The sequence below is a fragment of the Heterocephalus glaber genome, unplaced genomic scaffold (assembly GCF_053883595.1).
Source record: "Heterocephalus glaber isolate CG9 unplaced genomic scaffold, H.glaber_assembly_v1.0 deba00001610, whole genome shotgun sequence".
Classification (NCBI taxonomy): Eukaryota; Metazoa; Chordata; class Mammalia; order Rodentia; family Bathyergidae; genus Heterocephalus; species Heterocephalus glaber.
This window is the reverse complement of record NW_028258381.1, coordinates 24,831,290-24,846,826: the sequence shown is the minus strand read 5'-3', so window position 1 is coordinate 24,846,826 and position 15,537 is coordinate 24,831,290. Positions and strand designations below refer to the sequence as shown.

General features: G+C 40.5%; 1 protein-coding gene across 3 annotated transcripts in view; it reads left to right on the top strand.

Annotated features, from left to right (window-relative positions):
• LOC147822658 (uncharacterized) overlaps positions 1–15,537 on the top strand; it is a 133,891-nt gene that overhangs the window by 65,422 nt on the left and 52,932 nt on the right. The gene's annotated exons all lie outside the window — the stretch shown is intronic.

Sequence of the window (15,537 nt, the reverse complement as noted above, 5' to 3'; positions counted from 1 at the left end):
GGTGAGAGAGGGAGACCCCTTGGTAGCTGCAACATCTATGTAGAGGCAACAGGTGGGGGGACCAGCAAGTTACCCAGTGTGCCTGGGACTGAATGAAGAAAAGAGGGAAAGGAGGTGAAGGCCTAGAGATGGAAGTCAGAGATGGTGCTAGGACTTTGCATTCTCCAAGTGGAAAGGGAAACCTTTGGGAGTTTTCAAGCAGAGGGGAAGCATAATCTGTCTTGGATGTTTTAACATGACTCTGCATGCTGGGCTGGACATGAGTTGGAGGGGCCAGGGCAGAAGTGAGGACTCAGTCACAGGTCTTGAGTCGATCTGGTTGTGAGCCAAGGTTCTGGACCAAGATGCTAAGAGAAGAGGCTGCAAAAGACAGATTGTGAATGCATTTCCAAGGTAGAGCCACCAGGGATTTGTGGCGATTGGATAGCTAGGTGATGAAGCAAGAGAAGTTGTGGGTGGCCCCAAGGTTTGGCTTGAACTAAAATCTGGCTATTATCAGGTGACTGTTTATCGGGAGGCAAACACCACGGAAGCTCAGGTTTGTGCAGGATGATCAGGAGCTGTGCTTGTGATGAGTGAAGTCTGAGATGATGTGTGCGTATGAGAGACATACAGCTAGCTATCTCTGCAGCTTTACATATGGGTAGTTGTTCATGGAGGTGACTGAAAAGAAGCCTCAGATGCACGAAGATGGAGGCCATCAGCATGTAGCTGGTACTGAAAGCCACGTGGTCTAAGATGCTCCTACCTCCTCCACACATACACACCAGCAACCATGTGGTGATGGATGTGTTAATTCTCTCGATTGTTGAACTCAGTTTACATTGTACATGTATGTCAAACCCTCACATTGTATGCCTTGAATGTATGCAATTTTTACTCTACCTAGATCAATCTGGGAGAGGAGGAAGAAATATGAAGCTCCATGTCTCTTAGGGCAACAGAGGGAGTGAAGTAGCTAAGCATTGACCCTGGGCCCTTCAGGCTTCAAGATCAGGGCCCTAAAGCTATTAGAAAACCTGGAGGGTGTGCTGTCTGTGCTGGACAGATAAAGAAATGCCAGTCAAAGGGGAAGATGGAGCAACTATCACATGCTGCTGTTGGGTCCTACAAGTTTCATACTGAGAATAATCAGCATTGGGTCCTAGGTACATGGGTGTCAGAAGTATATTGTTCAATTTTCATGTGTTTATACAGCTTTTCAGGTTTCTTTTGCTATTGATCCCCAATTTCATCCCACTCTGGTCTGATAACATACAAGGGATAATTTCAGTTCCTTTGCACTTACCTAAATATGTCCTATGAGCGAGTATTTGGTCTCTTTTGGAGAACAACCCATGTGCAGCTGAAAAGAATGTGTATTCTGATTTTGTGGGGTGGAACACTCTGTAAACATCTGTTAAGTTCATTTTTTCAAGAGTGTGATTGAATTCTAGTATTTTGTTGCTTGTTTTTTGTCTAGTTGATCTATCTATTTGTGACAATGTGGTATTGAGGTCCCCCACTACTATTATATTGGTGCTTATATGATTTTCCATGTCCGTTAGTATTTGTTTTATCAAGTTGGGAGCATTAGAGTTTGGTGCGTAGATATTTATGATTGTCATCTCTTCCTCTTGGATTGTTCCCTTCATAAGGATGTAGTGTCCTTTGTCTCTCTTAATCAGTTTGTGTTTGAAATCCACTTGGTCTGCAAAGAGGATAGCTACTCCTGCATTTGAGGGGTTTCCTGTCACATGGAGTATTGTTTTCCACCCTTTAGTTTTCAGTCTGTGAGTTTCTTTTTGAATTAAGTGTGTTTCTTGTGTGCAGCATATTGTTGGATTTTGCTTCTTGACCCATTCTGCTAGTCTATTTCTTTGGATTGGTGAATTGAGACCATTAACATTTATGATTATAACTGATACATATTGACTTATCCTTGTCATGACATTTTCCTTTTGTTTGATTCTCCCCCTTTGCTTTTAATTTCTTGTTGTGCCCAGTGGATTCATTCTGCTGGGCTTCCTGGGGTTGTGAACCTCATTGTCTTTTCCTAGGATTTTCTCTAAAATTTTTTGGAGGACTGGTTTGGTATTCATGAAGTTCCTAAGGTGCTCTTTGTCATGAAAGTACCTTATTTCACCATCAATTTTGAAAGATAGTTTTGCAGGGTACATCAATCTGGGTTGGAGGTTGTTTTCCTTTAGGGCTTGAAATATGTCACTCCAAGCTCTTCTTGCCTTGAGGGTTTGCATTGAGAAGTCAGCTGTGATTGTGATGGGCTTTCCTTTGTATGTGATTTGGTTTTTTTTCTCTAACTGCTTGTAGAACTTTGTTCTTTTGTTGAGTTTCTGGAATCTTAACAATTATATGCATATGTGTACATTTTTTTTTGATCAAGGCTATTTGGAGTCCTATATGCCTCACTTATCTATATGTCAAGATCTTTTTCCCCCGCTTGTGAAGTTTTCTGCCATCACTTCTCTGAACAGATTTTTTATGTCATCTTCACTTTCTCCTGTTTTTTCATTGACTCCAATCAGTCTAATGTTATTCTTCTTTGCATCATCTAGCAGCTGCTGGATTATTTTCTTGTGGTCCCTTAAATTTTGAAGCAATTTTTCTTTTCCATGTCACTAATTGCAATCTTATCTTCTATATCTGAAATTCTGTCTTCACATTGGCTCATTCTGCTGCATAGACTTTGAATGGAGTTTTTAATCTGCTGGAAATCTGTTTGCATCTGTTTTATGGATTCCATTTGTTTCCTATGTTGGGATTCTATCATGTTCCTCTGCTCTATTTTTTTTTTTTATCTGTGTCCTCTCTAGATTTGTTAATAATGTCTTGGAGTATGGGCACAATCTCTGTTATTATGTGAGAAATTATTTCTAATTTCATTTTTTTCCAAATCCTCTATCGTTGCTAATTCAGGGAATCTAGGTGTTTGAGTATTGTTTCCCTTTGGCGTTTCTGTAGGTGATCTGGAAGTCTGGTTCTAAGACTTGTTTATGTGTCTTCTCATTTTGCTGGCGGGTAGGAGCAGTGGTGGGCATTGCTGCTGGCACCCACATGGCTCACCTCCTCTGTGCTGGCAGTGGTGATAGGTCAGCCTGAAAGCCTGCTCTCAACTGGGAGCTGAGGCAGGCTGACCCAAAAGACTCCTCTGCACTGGGAGCCATGGCACACCTACCTGGAAGCCTCCTCTGCACCAGCAGCAGTGTTACAGCTACCCGGAAGCCTCCTCTGTGCCGGGAGCCATGGCATGCTGACCTGGAAGCCTCCACTGTGCTGGGAGCTGTGGCACATCTACCCAGATGCCTCCTCTGGGCTGGGAGCCGAGGCACACTGACCTCCACTATTTCATTTTCTCATGTTAATTCTATTTCCTTCTTTCTTTTCCCCTACTGCTTCCACTTCCCCTTCTGCTTTGGAAATTTTCTTGCTATTTCACGTCATCTATTTTACATTTTAATCCTTATGTACACTTTCACTTTCTCACACCAGAGAAACTATTTGATATTTACATATGTGTGTCCTATTTATTTCACGTAAGAATATGGGCTCAATGTGCATCCATTTCGCTATGAATGTCTCTAGTTTCTCATTCTTTGTGGCTGAGTAGTACTTCATTTTCTTAAAAAACCCACATATTTTCTTTGTCCAGTCTCCAGTTGATGGGCAACTGGGCTGTTTCCAAGTTTTATTACAAACTGTGCTGGATGAACATGGGTGCACATATATCACTGTGGCATAATTTTTTAAATTTTTTGGGAAGATACTCAGCAGGGGAATAGCTGGGTCAAATGGGACCACTCATCCCAATTTTTTGAGGTATCTCCATACTGATTTCCACAATGGTTGGCAGTTTCTCTTGCTGTGCAGAAGTTTTTAGTAAGAAGAGATCTCACTTGTTGATTCTTTGTGCTAGTCCATGGGCAACTGAGGTTTTGTTCATAAAATCTTTTCCTACACCAATGTTTTCAAGAGTTTTGCCTAACCTCTGTTCCTTCTTTGTCTCTCTCAATTAGTTTTGGTTTGACATCTAGCTTGTCTAAACATAAAACAGCTACCCATGCTTTTTTCTGGGTTCTTCTCCCTTGGAAAGTTGGTTTCCCTCCTTTTACTTTTAGTCTGTGAATTTCTTTTTTAATTAAGTGTATTTCTTGTACATAGCATGTTGTTGGATTTTGCTCTTTAATCCATTCTCCCAGTCTATTTCCTTTGGTTGATGAATTGAGGCCATTAACATTGATGGTTATTGTTGACACATATTGATTCATCATTGTCATGATATTTTCCTGTTGTTGGCTCTTATTTTTTATTTTTCCCCCTTTCCCTTTGATTTCTTACCTTGCTTGATGGCTTCACTCTGTTGGATTTCCTGGATTTGTGACACTTATTGTCTTTTTCTGGATATTGTTTAGAATTATTTGGAGTGCTGGTTTGGTATTCAGGAAGTTTCTCAGGTATTCTTTTTTTGTGGAAATACCTAATTTCCCCCATTGATTTTGAAAGATAATTTTGCATGATACAACTGTCTAGGTTGCACATTATTTTCTTTTAATGATTGAAATACTTCACTCCAGGCTCTCCTTCACTTGAAGGTTTGTGTTGAAAAGTCTGCTGTGATTCTGATGGGCTTTCCTTTGTATGTGATTTGTTTGTTTTCTCTAACTGCTTGTAGCATTTTTTCTTCTGTTGGGTTTCTGTGATCTTGACTATTATATGTCTAAGTGTAGATTTTTTTTGTTGTTCATGGCTAGTTGGAGTCCTATATTCCTCATTCATCTGTATGTCAAATTCTTTTCTTCTCTTTGGGAAGTTTTCTGCCATTACTTCTGTGAACAGTTTTTTTTAATGTCATTTGTACTTTCTCCTGCTTTTTCATGAACTATCAGTCTTATGTTATTCTTCTTTGCATCATCTAGCAGCTGCTGGATTGATTTCTCATGATCCCTTACTATTTTAAGAGATCTCTCTTATGTTCACTAACCACAGTCCTATCTTCTATATCTGATATTCTGTCTTCAGGTTGGCTCATTCTGCTATGTGAACAGTCAATGGAGTTTTTAATCTCCTGGATATCTGTTTGAATCTGTTTCATGGATTCCATTCCTTTCCTATGTTGTGCATTCATGGTTTTCATGTCTTTCCTATACTGGGCATTCATGGCTTCCATCATGGCCCTGAGCTCATCTGTTTTTTTTTTATGTTCCTGTTCTAGAGTCTCTAATCATGTCTTTCATTCTGCTCAACATCTCTGTAGTTATCTGGGAAATTATATCTGTTTTGAATTTTTCTAGAGCCTCATCCATCTGTTTTGTTACTTCCTGTGCTTTCAGTTCAGGGTGGCCAGGTGGTGGATTATCAGATCTTTCCACATTGTTGCCCTGAGAATTTGATTGTGGTGAGCTGGAAGTCTGGGTTTGCCCCCTTTTAGGTATCTTCTCTTTTCTATTTTAGTTGTTGATGCTATTTTTGGTTTAATTCCTGAGTTGATGCGTCAATATTGCTTATTGTGAGTAACTTTATTGCTTTTATTTAGACCCCTTATTGAATGCTTGCTTCTCAGAGGTGTCCTCCAGGTATAGCTGGTCTTTAAGTTTTGAGTCCCTAATGACTATTAGGCAATTTCATTTTCAGCATACCAGGAAGAACATCTGATTAGATCAATCACAACACCTTAGCCTACTTGAATCAATCAGCATCAATAATAGCATCAAACACAGTTTAGAAAATGACAGTTTGTGGTAGCTATTAATCTGTCACCTTCAATCAAATAAACCAGGTCAAAATAGAGGACCAGCCCAACATATGCTTATAGTAAATAAACCCTTCAATATAGCAAACTTGGCCTTTGGGATGAGGATTTAGGAATTGGGAAGGAGGGATAGAGAGATAAAATGAGAGAGAAAGTTTACAAGTGAGGCTAGAGGACACAGCAAGATCACACAAACTTTGGAAAACTGTTGAAGACAGGAGGAAAAGATGGAGTGAAGGAACAAAGACAAGAACAGAACTAATAGTAATAGGGTTGCTAGAAGCTGTATTCACCTTAATGACAATCGAGAGAAGGAAAGAGAGATTAGAAATCCAAAATAGGACATGGACAAGAACAAAAAGGGAGAAAAGTGAATAACAAGAAGGGAGAGAGAAAAAAAATAGAGAGAAAAGGGCCTCCTTCAGGGTATGCCTCTGCTGTCATGATAGAGAACATGGGCAGCAGTGTGTAGATTTAAGTCCATTAGTCTCAGAAAGCCAGCTGTAGTCCACTGAGATTCTGGCTGATTTCTGGCTGCAGAGTCCAATTTGAGCTTCCTGACCTCCTACAGGATTGAACTCTGCAAGTTTCTACTGCAGCTTTTAACTGCCCTTCCCCCTAAGTGAGTCTGGGTTCTGGTGGGAGGTGCTGCAACTTATCAACCCCAGTGGTCCAGTGTGCCTTTATTGCAGAGATTTTCTTCACTTTCCCAGTGGGTTTCAATTTTCATCAAGGACCCTCAAGAGGCCCTCTCTCTGTTGTTCACTTCTGATCTACTATCAGGAGCTTATGGCCTTTATGAACCCCATGGTACCCAGCAGTGCAGATTCAGATACCATGCAGCCTGCACTACATGCTTCAGGGTCCCAGCCTGTGCTACATGTGACAAGGGTCATTCTGGCATCCATAGGTCAGTTCTAGGAGTGGTGCTGGCCTCCATGGGATGGTTCTGGGCATGGTGCTGGCATGCGCAGGATGGTTCTGGAGGTGGCACTCCTCTCTTCTGACTTTTTTTCCTCTTTTGGATGAGCTTTGGGTTTGTCCTGCTCTTCTTTTTCTAGAATCTTGAGCTTCAGCAATAGGTTGTTTATTTGAGCTCATTATGTTTTTCCTAGTATGAGTATTCACTGCTATGAATTTCTCTTATAAGACTGCTTTCATTCTGTCCCATAGATTAAGATATGTTGTATTGGCTTTTTCATTTAATTGTGGAAATTATCTTATTTCTTCTTTAATTTCCATTGTGACCCATTGGTTATTCAAAAGTGTGTTGTTCAATTTCCATGTATTTATGAAATTCTTGTGGTTTCTTTTGCTATTAATCTCCAATTTCATTGCACTATGGTCTAATAATACAGAGGAGATAACGTCAATTCCTTTGCACTTACTACAATATGCTCTATACTGTAGTACATGGTCTATTTTGGAGAACAACCCATGTGCAGCCAAAGGGAATACGTGTTCTGATTTTGTGGGGTGTCACACTCTGTAAACATCTGTTAAGTCCATTTCTTCAAGAGTTTGATTTATAGTATTTCAATGTTTATTTTTTGTCTAGTTGATCTATCTGTTTGTGACACTGGGGTATTGAGGTCCCCACTATGATTGTATTAGTGCTTATTTGATTTTTCATGTCTGTTACTATTTGTTTTATATAATTGGCCACACTATTGTTTGGTGCATATATATTTATGATTGTCATCTCTCCCTCTTGGATTGTTCCCTTTACAAGCATTTAGTGTCCTTTGTCTCTCTTAATTAGTGTTGGTTTGAAATCCATTTGATCTGCAAAGAGGATAGCTACTTTTGTTTTCTTTTGGGTTACTGTCACATGAAGTATTGTTCTGCACCCTTTAACTTTCAGTCTATGAGTTTCTTTTTGGATTAAGTGTGTTTCTTGTATGCAGCGTATTGTTGCATCTTGCTTCTTGACCCATTGTGCCAGTCTGTTTCTTTTGATTGGTGAATTGAGACCATTACCATTGATGGTTGTAATTGATATGTATTACTTATCCTTGTCATGAATTTTCTCTTTGTTGGCTAATTCTTGCATTTAATTCTGTATGGTGCCTGATATATTCATTCTGCTGGGCTTCCTGGGGTTGTGATCCTCATTGTCTTTTCCTAGGATATTGTTTAAGGTTTTTTTTGAGTACTGGTTAGGTATTCATGAAGTTCCTCAGGTGTTCTTTGTCATGAAAGTATCTTATTTCTCCATCAGTTTGAAAGATTGTTTTGCAAGGTACATCAATCTGGCTTGAAGGTTTTTTTTTTAGGGCTTGAAATGTTTCACTTAAGGCTCTTCTTGCCTTAAGGGTTTGTGTTGAAAAATCTGTTGTGATTCTGATGGGCTTTCCTTTGTATGTGATTTGTCTCTTTTCTCTAACTGCTTGTAGAATTTTGTTCTACTGTTGGGTTTCTGGAATCTAAGCTATTTTTTTTTTTTTTTTTTTTTTTGGTACTGGGGATCAAAATTGGGACTTTGTGCTTGCAAGGCAGGTGGTGGAACCACTGAGCCAAATCCCCAGCCCTGATGGAATCTTAACTATTATGTGCCTACATATAGATTTTTTTTATCATGACTAGTTGGAGTTCCATATGCCTTGCTGATCTGTATGTCAAATACTTTTCTCCTGCTTGGGAAGTTTTCTGCCATCACTTCTGTGAAGTTTTTTTCTGTTGTTTGCACTCTCTCCTTTTTTACATTGACTCCTATGAGTCATATCATTCTTGTTTGCATCATCTAGCAGCTGCTGGATTGATTACTCATGGTCTCTTACTTTTTTTAAGAAATTTTTTTCCTGGTCACTAATTGCAATTTTATCTTTTGTTTGTTTGTTTTTAAGAGTAAGAAAAATTTATTCAGCAAAAGAAACCATCTGTCTAAGAGAGACAGAAGGGGGACTGGAAAGTAGGTTGCCCACCCACCCCACTTTTCAGTGATGTTTTATACAGCAAAGCCAGGTGGAGAAGCAGGTTTAAAGTGGGACAAAATGATAAGACCAATGGAAATTTACAAGGTGGGCATGAGGTGGGACAAAGCCATGACCAACCAGTAAGATTACAAGTACAGTCACTAGGTAATAATGACTAAATGGGGGCCAAAAGGGGGAGAAAATCATGCAGCAAGCATACAAGGATTTTCAGTAAGGGTGGGTCAGGGATATTTCCCAGAGAGTGTGGGTTAAGACCTTGCCCCCCACCTAGGTGATTGATACCTATTTAGAATATCAATCACTGCTATTCATCCTACATGGATGTGGTAGTTTCTCTCCTTTTACAGTCCTGGCCTTCAGTGAATGTGTCTTCACTGTCTTCCATGTTGGCTCCTTATGGGCTGTTCCTGTCTAACTCTCTACAGGATATCTAATTAACTTGCCTATCTACAATACTCCCCCCTCTGAAACTGTGAGGGGGCAAGGGCAAAGACCATTCTGGCTACTTCCAGCTGAAGAGGGTTGTATTTGTGGTCAGCAGTCAGAGTTACTCTACACAGGTTTAGTCATAACAATCATGTTTAGAGAAGGAAGCGTTGCTAGCAAACCAAGATATTTAAACCACTGTTTTTTAGTTCTTTGAAAGAGAGAGAGGAAAATAGATTAACAGTCAAATTAGGGCATTTTTTCTCCAAAAGAGATCACTTCCAGAGATGGTAGGTCAGAAATTCTGCCTTGGGCTCCAGGGCAGAGAAAGCTCTGAGAAATTTCTGTTGTCTATCCAGTCATTTAGGCAACTTTCATTAGCAGCAAGACAAGGCTACTCCTTTAGGGTCCATTTTAAATTCACTGAGTATTTGAAACTCATAGGTCCTCCTAGCAGCCACAATCTACATAGTAAAGGCACCTTTATCAACTTCCTATGCACCCATGAAGGAAGAGAAAGACTGACCAAAATAGTCCCATATGCTTGTTAGCCAATAAAAACACAAATGCAAGTTACTGATTGCTATTTTCCCTAGTGTGAAACAAACAGTTGTTGCAAGTTGCCTTAGTCTGACTTTCTGGAAGGAGGAGCAGTCTGACTACAAGGAATTCTCAAATGAGCTCCCAAAAGTTGGAGAAAAGTTTAAGGGGAGTTTAACTCACTAGCAGAAAGAAAAAAATCTAATTAAAGTTCAAGCCGTTTACATACCCAAAAATCATCATATACCATTTCATAAGTCCACAGTCACAGTCAATGCTCTAAAGTCCATAACCTATCGAAAAAGGCATTTTTCTCCCCTATACACATAAATGATGAAGACCATGCCTAGGAGGAGGAGAGAAGGTTCAGGTAGTTTTCAATCTATCAAAGATTTGTTTTTTATGTCTGACATAGGATCCTATCTTACTAGTAGAGAAAGCAGTCCAAACCTGTAGCTCAACTCTTAATGGAGGCTTAAGAAAGGGCTCTGGTGCCATCATTACAGATCACCCTGAGACAGAGGATATCTGACTACCATTGACAGAGTTCCCCTTTCACCTCACTGAGGAGTCCAGATAGAGAAGAGATGGGGAGATTTTCTGCTGATTACCCAGGTAAGCTGTCAGGAGCTAGTTTCTTCTGAGGGACCTTTGGGTATCTGCCAGAGAGTAGCCCTGGCCTTGACTCCTCAGTTATCACCTCAGTTTCCGCTAGTTCCATGCATTCAGAGGTCTACCTCTGAAAGGAACCCAACCACTTATCTGGTCAATGTTCCACCCACCATTGGTGTCAGTGGGAGTGTGGATTCCCCAGAGGGCAACTGGAGAAACCTGTCCTCTGCTTAGAGAGCGGCATCTGCCCTAAAGGCAATTACTAGCTGGCAGAGTAACCACCATTTGACATTCTATAAGAGACAGATAAAAGGCTAAACTGTCTTTATCTGAGACGATTTTATAAGAGACCCATTTTACAACATTTTTAAGCAGCTAAGTCCAAATGCAACACATACAAAACAAGAATAAAATGTAATTTTAAAAGACAATGCATAAGAAAAACAAGAAATGCAAACATTTAAAGCACACAACTTAAAATAAAGACACTTTTGAAACAAAAGCCAAAACAAAGGCCAGAATTTATGAAACAAAAACCAGAATCTATGTAACAAATGTTGAGAGCCTAGGAAACAAAAGTTACAATCTAAAGAGCAAAAAGGCCAAAGTTAGAACCTATAGAACAAAAGCAAACTCTTACCCCTGACCAGTAATCTCGGTGGAAGACCTCCAAAATGATGTAGGGGGAAGAGATGTAACTCCCAAACCTACTAGATATCTGAAATGAGAGTTTGTGTTCTCTAAACTAAAAGAATGAATTCTAGGAACAGTGAAGTTAAGAGTAGGGAAAATTTGTTGAGAGAAAGAAAGCTTCTGCCTAAGAAAGACTGAAGGGGGACTGGAAAGTGGATTGTCCTGCAATTCTGTTTTGCATATCTGAAATTCTGTCCTCACATTGGCTCATTCTGTTGTGTAAACTATCAATGGAGTTTTTAATCTCCTGGAAATTTGTTCGCACCTGTTTTATGGATTTGATTTGTTTCCTCTGCTGGGATTCCATCATGTTCCTCAGTGCCACTATTTTTTATCTGGGTCTGCTCTGGAGCTATCAATCATGTCTTTCACTGTGGACACAAACTCTGTTGTTATCTGAGAAATTATTTCTAATTTTATTTTATTTTTTGATCCTTTTTTGTTGCCAGTTCAGGGAGTCCAGGTGGTTGAGTATCAGATTGTTCCATCTCATCACACTTTGGGATTGCCTTAGGTGATCTAGAAGTCTGGTTTTGAGATTTGCTTTTGGGTCTTCTCATTTGAACAGATGCAGCCTGCTACACCTTTGTTGAGGTGACCTTTTGCTCATCCAGTTGTCTTCAGTCCTCAGCAAGCCAAGAGGCCTTTCTCTGCTGCTCACCACTGAGCCAATTCCTGGGTTCAGATTGGTGGCCTTCTGGATCCCTGAGCTGACCTTTTGTCTGGGCGGGGTTCTTGCTGGGGCCTGTGCACACTTGGGATGGTATCTGGGTGGTCCTCTGGCGTTGCTTGTGCACCTGTGCAGCTCTTTTCCAGGTGGGCCTTTGGCTGGGACTTATGAGCCCAAGCTGCTAGGGTCTGGGCAGGGCCCTGGCTGAGACCTGGCCACACCAGTTCAGCTCTGGTCCATGTGTGCTTCTTTCTGGGATCTGTGCCCACTTACTGATGGAATCTGGGTGAGCATCTGGCTGTTGCTTGTGCACCTGTGCAGCTCTTTTCAGGGTAGGTTTCTGCCTGGGATCTGCATCCCCCCATGCAGCTCTGGTCTACATGGGTTCTGTGTGCACTTATCAATGGGATCTGGTGGGTCTCTGGCTGTTGCTTGTGTGCTTGTGCAGCTCTTTTCAGTGTGGGGCCCTATCTGGGATTTGCATGCCCCCGTGCAGCTCTGGTCCAGGCAAGCTTCTCTACTTCTTTCCATTCTTGATCAGAGGGAGCGAGTGCCTCTTATCTTCATTGTCCTTGTAAGTGAACACTCATTTTCTCGGTCCTTACCTCAAGAGTTTTTAGTTACTGGAAAGGAGAAAAGATCTTAAAGCTACAAAAGTTGTAGACAAAGGAGAGAGACCAACCTTAGGAAGGAACTGATGTGCTTAAAGAAAATTCCACCAAAAAAAGTGCTACCATGACTTTTTTTGCCATATGATCTAGAAATTCAGGGCCCAGCCCCAAACCACTGCAGCAGCCAACTGAAGCCCCAGTGCAAGGGGCAAGGCCGGTTGCTCCCTCCCCAGTCTCAGAGATATGCAGTCCCTGAATTGGGTCCCTTGTCACCCACCCACAGGGGCCAACCTGGAGGCTTGGCCATCACTAATCTGTGGCCAAAGACTACAAACCTGGGTATAGACCCTGTCCTGCATTGTTTTTTGATTTCCCAGTCAGGGATCCAAAATATGTTGTATCTTGGGGGTGAGGTGGGGGAGGTATGCACTGCTGCTCTGCTAGAACAGTCAACTAACCAGGATCATAAACTCAGCACCAATGACTAATTAAAGGAGCAAAGTTTAACATAAAGATGATTTATTCAATAAAAAAGGGTGTTATGGCTTGTGTCTAGATGTCCCCCCAAAGCCTCATGCAGTCATAGGTGGGGTTTTATCAGAGGTGGCTAAATCTAGAATGTGTGATGCTGGGATTAAGGGTGTGTGATTACTAAATCAGTCCACTGATTGGTTTGGCACCCACCCTAAGCCCAGTATTCTACATAGAATATAAAAGGGACAGAAAGAAGCTGCTAAGGTTGCTTGGACTTGGTTATTCACTGCTTTGTTGCTTTGCTGCATTCTGCCTGTCATGAACTGTTTCTTCTCTGTGGTGTCCATCTGCGAGGCCATCCTGCCTTGGATCCAGTCAGTTATGGACTAAAACCTCTACAAAATGTAAGCCAAAATAAACTTTTCCTCCTTTAACTTTGAGTATTGGGTATTTTGTCTCAGCAATTAGAAAAGCAATTAAGACAGGAGGAAAGGAAAAGAGTAGGGGGCAACAGAAAGAATAAGAATTTTTAGGTGACTACCCTTTGTCTCCTTTACATATTACTCCAGGTATATGAGGGATGTGAGTTACCTTGTTCTTTCATGTTTCTGGTTTCATCTCTGCCTTGTCTGATAAATTCTTATGTTAATGATAAATTTTTATATCCTGACAAATTCTTATGTTAATTTCTGGGCCTGATTTCTCTCCCTTTTTTGCTTTTGTCTTTCTAAATGCTGAAGTCTAATTACAGGGGCAAAAGCTACTTTTAGTAAGATTTTCTATTAATTTCTTCAATAAAGTTTAGTGAGGCCCTTATTTTATTTTGTCCCTGCCTATGACCCCTTTTCCTACAGGAGCATATCAAGTTAAGAAGCATCAGCACACCAAAAGAAACAACTAACAGTGTAAAAACACTACCTACAGAAAAGAAAAAAATTGCTAGTGATTTCTCAGAGAGAGGACTAATATCTGGGATATATAAAGAACTCCAAAAAATTAGATCCCACCTCCAAAAAAGTCCAATAAAACTGTGGAAATTATATGAAGAAACTTCACAGAAGTAGTACAAATGGTCAATAAATGCATGAAGAAATGCCCAGCACCACTTGCCATTAGAGAAATGCAAATTAAAACAATACTGAGATTTCATCTTACCCCAGAAACAATGTTCTAAATTACTAAATTTATTCTTAGTTTTGGCTTTAGTAAATTTTGTGCTTTCTCCCCAGTGGTAATCCACATTGTTTACAAGAAGAGATGACCCCTAAGCATTTGCTTAGTATACAATTCTGGAGGAACTAAGCTTGCTTCACAGAAATACTGGCTTTATTTAATTTATTTAAGCAGTATGTTTCTTAATTCAAGTCTAGTGTACATACTAGATTTGTTTTGGTCTTATTGGCTTGTTTTATGATTGCTTGTAGGCTTTGTAACTGTCGAAGTTCTGTTTTAGGATACTGACTACAAAATAAGACAGGATTAAATTTGACAACGGACTTAGATAACAGCCTAAAAGTGACTTTTTCTAAATCCCTGACATTGCTCAAATTTGGCCAGAAGGACTTATGACACTGACTTCAATCCTTTATCTCATCCCTTCTAACATGGGACATTTTCTAACTGACTATCACTGAGGAAAGCTTTATCAGCAACTGAAGGACAAACCTGCAAATGGTTAATTGGTAATGCCTTCCAAAAAGAAAGAAAATGCATTTGGAGACAAGGAGAGAAGATGGGAACATCTAAGAGTCACCTTTGTGTGACTTTCTCAAGGGCTGCAGAAGTTATGAAAAAGGATTCTTATGCATGATTGCCTAAAAGCAAAAAAAGCCCTTCTAGCAGTGTAATGGTTAGATATCCCCTGACTTTGGCCTTCTTTTGTATCTGAATTTAAAACTTTTAGGGACACTTTCAAGCATCAACTTCCCTTTGCTTGTGCTCCAGCTACAGTTGATGGAATCTATGTGCCAATCTAAGATGAAACCATCAGCCAGATTATGTGGCACATAAAGGCCCTCAAGATTGAGGACTAAAGTAAGGAAAGGAGAATTGTAAGTGGCACTGTAACAAGGATTTTTTAAATTAGACTTTTCTCTTTTAGAGATAAACTTCTCCAAACTTCCTCCTGCTGAGCACATAGCCGCTGAGCACATAGCCAACACCCCTTCCCTGAGCCCCCAAACAGTGACATAATATGCAGGTGCCAGCCCCAGGTAGCCAGGGGTCTGGTTTCATTTCCACAAGAAAGAGGCAATGAGCTGGAGATGTCTAGAAGGGAAGAAGCTAGTGTGGAGATCTGCATTATCTCTCTGCACTCTCTCCACCCACTGTTTCTTACTATACCAGGCTCTTCTCCACCTGTGTGCAGGGAGATGGTGATTTGAGGCAAATAGTGTCCCTCCCTCTCCTCAGAGATAGATTTAAATCCTTTTCTCCTTTTTACCAAGTTTATATGACCTCCTTTGGTGAGCAAACAAGCCTAATGAACCTAAGTGGCCGGCAGCAACCTGATTTCACCACCACTTGAGATAGTAGCCAGTATTGTCTCCTTGTTTTTCAGGTAGAGAATAAGAAGTAAAATGTACTAGGGAACTCCTGTATTGAGTCAAATACTCAAGGTCATGAAGTTTATAAGTCTCTGGAGTGTTGGAAGTTACTGATTCCGATTGACTTTTTTTTTTCTGGTACCAGGGATAGAACTCAGGACCATGTGCTTTCTAGGTAGGCATAGTGCCATTGAGCTACATCCCTGCCCCCCACATTGACATATTATTGGCATCTTGTCATCAGACCCCTATCGTTCCTCTGGTTGTCACAATAATATCCTTT